The 6,451-nt window shown below is 34.5% G+C and overlaps 1 protein-coding gene across 1 annotated transcript in view; it reads right to left on the reverse strand.

Annotated features, from left to right (window-relative positions):
- The window catches only part of GPC5 (glypican 5), a 1,368,124-nt gene that overhangs the window by 600,547 nt on the left and 761,126 nt on the right, over nt 1–6,451 (reverse strand). The window lies entirely within an intron of this gene.

The following is a 6,451-nucleotide window of genomic DNA, read 5'->3' on the forward strand; positions in this document are numbered from 1 at the left end:
AGGCTGGAGTGTGGAGAAGGATTCTAGGTGTTACAAAAAAAACAAAACAAAAAATCCCCCCAAACCTCAAAAGTCTTGTCAAAATTTTGAACCTGGTCCTAAGGGCAATGTTATTAACTCTAAGTGTGATGTATATCAGAGCTTTAGCATATTAATATTCTAAACAGCAGTCAAAATTTCCCCATTTTCAAAAAGCACTCAAAGTCTATATACATATTGATAGAAATGACAGGTTTGTCTCATATATTAGCAATCCCAGTAAAAGCTAACATGCCACTCAATGAAACTGAAACGCAATCTGGCTTTCAGAAGAGCAAGGAAACCAGGTCATTTGAATGCAAGAGGGCAGTTAATTGCAGTACATTCCAATTCACTATAACTACACTTCATAACGAGGGTAATCATTTATTATACCGATAACAAAAAATAATAAAGATTTTGTTGAATTAACTGCTTTTAAGAAAATAAATTGTTTCACAAGGATGTTGTTTTCTTATATATTTCTTAAAGCTGACAAAGAACCAAGTGTATAGTTCCAGCTGAGCCAAAGAAAATACAGCTATTATTCAGCTTCTTTCTCAGTGAACAACATAAAATTACATCTTTAATTTTGAAATGGAACTGAAGTTAATATTTAATGGCTATATGGTCATATTCAGAGTAAATTATGGCTGAATACAGAATTTATGAGTTTGTTTTTAACCACCAGGGCACTATGTTCCCATGAAGCATTTGACAAAAAATATTTTATCTCAACCATAAAAAATAGTTCACAAAATCATAGATAAGTTTTTATTATCTCAGTTATGCAAGTGTTCTTAAAATAGAGGTACTTGGGGGCATACAACACAATTTCTAGCAATAATGAGGTATTAGCAACCTAATTTTGTAAGGAGTGCCCTGAACATTACATGGTCATGGCACAAATCTTCATCCATGCATCCTGAGGGAGTTTTTTGGTTACCTTGTCTGCAGATGATCCTAATTTTAAGTTAAATAATTTTTTCATATTATTATATGAGGACATGAGTTCTTACATTGCAAAATCGAGGCCTCTTCATTTTTCTAGACAACATCTGAAAGAATTAAGAGGATACAGCCCATGCTTTCTGTATCCTTCCCTCTCAAATGTTTGTCAGAATAAATGCTGGCATTTAGTAAGTTCTTTATAACTGTTTGTTCAACACTCGTATAAATACAGGTAAAAGTATTCTTCACATAGATTAGTATAGAGTTGGTTCTTGTTACTCACAATAGCTGTGTTCTATAAAGTCATAGCAAACACTGAACCACTGCTCCTAGGGAAAATACAAAATAAGGTTTCTGCAAGCCTCTGGTCAAAACATTTTCATCAAATACTCAACATATAGCCTTGTTTTATATGTGCTTCTGATTACAAACATTGTATTCAGCATCTGCTATTGATTCATCAACACTGACCTCATAGCCAACATCACTGTAACTCAAGTTTAAATAAAGGTTATCTTTACACAAGCACTTTTATCCTGAGGCATACTAGAGTCTTCCTGCACCTAAGAACACACAAGACAACACCGCAGCATTACATCTGAGGCCATTTTAAATGACAAATGTATGAACAAAAAGCATAGAAGTGCTAGAGAGGCATACTTCATTTTATTGCATTTAGCTTTACTGCAATTTACAGATACTGTGTGTGGGTTTTTTTTTTTTTTTCTAAGTAACTTTAAGGTTTGTGACAACCCTGCATCAAGGAGTCTGTTGGCACCATTCTTCCAACAGCACTTACTCACTTCTTGTTTCTGTGCCACAGTTTGGTAATTCTTGCAGTATCTGAAGCTTTTCCATTAATATTTTTGTTATGGTGATCTGCCAGTAATCTTTTTTTTATTATTATTGTTATTGTTTTGGAGCACCATGAACCATGTCCATGTAAGAGCAAAATTCATAAATGCTGTGTCTATTTTGACTGCTCCAATGATCAACTGTTCTACCTTCCTCTTCCACAGACCTCCCTCATCCCTGAGACACAACAATATTGAAATTAGGCCAACTAATAACCCTACAATGTCTTCTAAGTGTGCAAATGAAGAGTTGTACATCTCTTACTTTAACCAAAGGTAGAAATTATGAAGCTTAGTGACCAAGGATGTCAAAAGCTGAGAAAGGCCAAAAAGCTAAGCCTCTTGCACCAGAGTTAGCCACGCTGTGATTGCAGGGGAAAAGTCCTTGAAGGAAATGAAAAAGTGGTATTCCCGTGAACACAGAAATTATAAGCAGTAGCCTTGTTGGTGATAACAAGAAAGCTTTAGTGGAAGATCAAACCAGTCACTAACATTCCCCTAAGCCAAAGTCCAATCCAGAGCAAGGCCCTGCCACTCCTCAATTTTATGTAGACTGACAGAGGTGAAGAAGATGCAGGAGAAAAGTCTGAAACCAGTAGAGGCTGGTTCATGAGGTTTAAGGAAAGAAGCCATCTCTGTAACATCAAAGTATAAGGTGAAAGCAGCAAATGCTGATGTAGAAGCTTTAACAAGATATTTAGAAGATCTAAGATAATTAATGAAATTGCACTAAACAATAGATTTTCAGTGTAGACAAAACAGCTTTCTACTGAAATAAAAGGTCATAGCTGGGGAGGAAAAGTCAATGCCTAGCTTGAAACCTGCAAACGTTTGAAACTTCAACCTGAGTCTCTTGTTAGGGGTTAATGAAGCCAGTGACTACGTTGAAGCCAAAGCCCAAATTTTAAAAATTTGAGGGCCCTTATGAATTTTTCTGATCTACTCTGCCTGTGCTCTAAAACTGGAAGAGCAAAACCTAGATGGCATCATATCCGGTTCCTAGCATGGTTTACTGAAACTTTTAAACCCAGTGTTGAGATCAACTTCTCAGAAAAATATTACTCTTAAAATATTACTGCTCACTGACAATGCACCTGGTTCACTTGAATTCTGAGACGTACAAGGAGATTAATGTTGTTTTAATGCCTGCTAACACAACATCCATTCTGTAGCTCATGAATAGCACAGATATTTTGACTTTCAAGAATCATTTATGACATACATTTCTTAAGGCAGGAGCCACCATAGATAGTTGGGAATCTTCTGGAAAGAATTCATTATTCTAGGTGCCATCAAGAACATTTGTGATTCATGGGAAGAGGTCAAAATATCAACATTAACAATATATTGGAAGAAGTTGCTTCCAGCTCTCATGGATGACTTAGAAGTGTTCAAGACTTCAGTGGAGGAAGTCACTGCAGATGTGGTAGAAATAGCAGAGAACTACAATCAAAAGTAGAACCTGAAGATGTGAGTGAAGTTGCTGCAATCTTACTAGAAAACTAATAGATGAGGAGTTACCTATAAATGAGCAAGGAAAGCTGTTTCTTGAGATGGAATCTACTCCTGGTAATGGTGCTGTGCAGATTACTGAAATTACAACAAGTGTTTTGAATAGTACATAGGCTTTGTTGATAAATAGTAGGGTTTGAGAGGATTGACTCCAATTTTGAAAGAACTCCAACTATAGATAAAACATTATCAAACAGCATCTCATGCTATTGAGAAGTCATTCATGAAAGGAAGAACCAATCAATGTGGCAAACTTCATTGTTGTATTTAAGAAATTGCTGCAGCCATCTCAGCCTTCAGCAACCACCAACCCTGATGTCAGCAGCCACCCACATCTAGGCAAGGCCCTCTACTGACAAAAAAGAAAAAGAAAAAAAACTTTGCCGAAAGCTCCAATCGTTAGCAGTTTTTAGCAATAAGGTAATTAAGTTATGTACATTGATTTTCCTTTTAGAAATAATTCTATTTCACATTCAGTAGACTACAGAATAGTGTAAATATAACTTTTGTATCCACTGGGAAGTATTTCATTTAACTTGCTTTATTGCAATATTTGCTTTATTACAGCAGTCTAGAATCAAAATTACAGGGTTGCTGAAGTAGGCCTTCGAAGTGAAAACTAAAAAACTGAAAAATTCAAAAGAAGCAAAAAAAAATAGATACTATAAGATAATAGATAAAGCAAAACTGAAAGAAAAGAAATACGATGTTCATGGAATATAAGATTCAATATTGTTAAGATTTGTATTCTCCACAAATTGGCCTACAGAGTTAATGCAATCCATATTCCTACAAACTTTTTTTGTAGAAATTGAGACTATTTTTACGATTTACTTGAAAATGCAAAGGACCTAACCATACCTAAAGTCTTGGTTGGAATGGGGGAGTTGGTAGACGCATCTTTCCTAATTTCAGACTTTCTATAAAACTACAGTAATCAAGGGGTGCTCAGTTGGTTGAGCGTCGACTTCAGCTCAGGTCATGATCTCACAGTTTGTGGGTTTGAGCCCCGCATCAGGCTCTGTGCTGACAGCTAGCTCAGAGCCTGGAGCCTGTCTTCAGATTCTGTGTCTCCCTCTCTCTCTCTGACCCTCCCCTGCTCATGCTTTCTCTCTCAGAAATAAATAAAACATTAAAAAAAAAAACCCTACAGTAATCAAGAGTGTGGTAATCATGAAAGGATATGTAAATCAGGTTAGTAAATTCACATATGATCAATTCTATTTTGGCAAACATTTATGAAGAAATCTAAATCTATCAATGAAGAAAAGGATGTCAATTTGTAAGTATAATAGGAAAAATATCTTTCTGTAAAATATAAGATATTGGAAGAATTAACCTTAAATTTAGTTTTCAAATATGCAGTATCAACATCAAGTTATAGTTAGAATAACTGTCCATGTACATGGTTTCTCCTAACTTTTGTTGTCCAACTTATCATAACCATTTGTGACAGTTTGAAAATATGTTGTTTCAACATAATTCTTTTGTGTTAATGGTTGTTTGCAGTAAAGTGTGACTTTAAATACTACTCTATTAAATAGTGTTAATATTTAGACTGAAAATGGAGAGATGTGAGTCAAGAATCTTTTCATATTGTTACATGTTAACATATGTTGATTACTGAAAGCAATAAAATGATTAAATATGTATTAAAATTTTCTAGTATTCCTTGTTTCTATTGCTAAGATAGATTTCCTTTAAGTGCAATAGACTCAAAACAGTTTTCACACTTAATTTCTCTTGTTTTTGCTATTTATCTGAAAGCAGTGTATAAAAGACGGCTGATTCCTAGATAAGTGGGGAGAAGTGTAATATTGACAGCTACTGACAGAATAGTCAGCAATTTAAATATAGCCACAAATAAGAAGGACAAATCCCATAAAATATGATTACTTCAAAATAAGCATCCAAATAATTCTCCAGAATCAGGTGTTTTTGGTTGGTGTGTGTGTGTGTGCGCACACGCGTGTGTGTGTGTGTTACAAGAACATATGGGAAGGTTTGAAACTAAGGAATAAAATCAAGACGTGAACAGAGAATATTCAGTAATCACTGAAAAACAAATAGATCTTGATTAAGTGAAAATTGGCTCTGTAAAACCCTCTGTAAGGGGTTATAGTAAGTATAAAAGGACTTTTATAGGTTTTCTGAGAAATTAGGAATAAGAACTATAAATAGATTAGTTCACAGCCAAAGAGAAAAAAATCATTTGCTGGAAATAGAAGTTCTATTACCATTCAAGTACCCATCATACAGAGTAAACTGAAAAAGTTCACCCCATAGATTATCAGGAAATAGAATGGTCTCATGAGGTAGAACTGAGACAACATCAACTTAATCAAAATATTTCTTTGTTCCCCACTCCACTCTCACCAGGGCCGTATAGTTTCAGAGAAAATTAGGTTAGCCATAAGATCATGACAAATTATATTGGTAGAGTGATCGAAGTCCTTTTCAGGTGGCCTTAGATGAAATGAATGAGAGAGTCCATAGGTTTGTGTCATTACTGCCAGCAATAGAGATGTTATCATGAACCAGAAGTACAGCTGTTAGAGAAAAAGTCTTTGCTCTATAAATATTTAATACTGTAATGTTCAAAGCATATGGCTTTCTACTAGCAAGACTGGAAAAAGATCATTCCCATATATTTGGTGCATGGTAGCCCTTGAGTCTTCAGGGCAAGTAATCCTTTATTAATCTATTCAACACCAGTTGATTATAAGAGTTTAAGCAACTTGAATGCTGTGGCCAAAACATAACAGAAAAAGAGCCAAAGCATTTGACTTTCTTATCTACATAATTTGTCTCTAATTTAGTCTTAAAGTTAGGAATTTTGCTAGAACACAGAATACAAAAAGAGATGTGAATATTTTAACTTTTAAAATTAAAGTATAATGTATATTTAAGAAAATAAATAAAATTTGAAACTCTGTGTAACCAACACCGAGGGATATCAGACTGCCTTGGTTTGTTCCAGATTTTCATAGGAAACTTTCAGAATTTTAACCATTATATAGGATGTTAACTATGGGTGTTAAGGGTATGCTGGTTTTATTTTTTAAAAACTTGGAAGTTTTCCTTTTTTTTTTTTTTTTTTTTTTTTTTTTTTTTTT

The sequence above is a fragment of the Crocuta crocuta genome, unplaced genomic scaffold (genome assembly GCF_008692635.1).
Source record: "Crocuta crocuta isolate KB4526 unplaced genomic scaffold, BGI_CrCroc_1.0 scaffold188, whole genome shotgun sequence".
Lineage (NCBI taxonomy): Eukaryota > Metazoa > Chordata > Mammalia > Carnivora > Hyaenidae > Crocuta > Crocuta crocuta.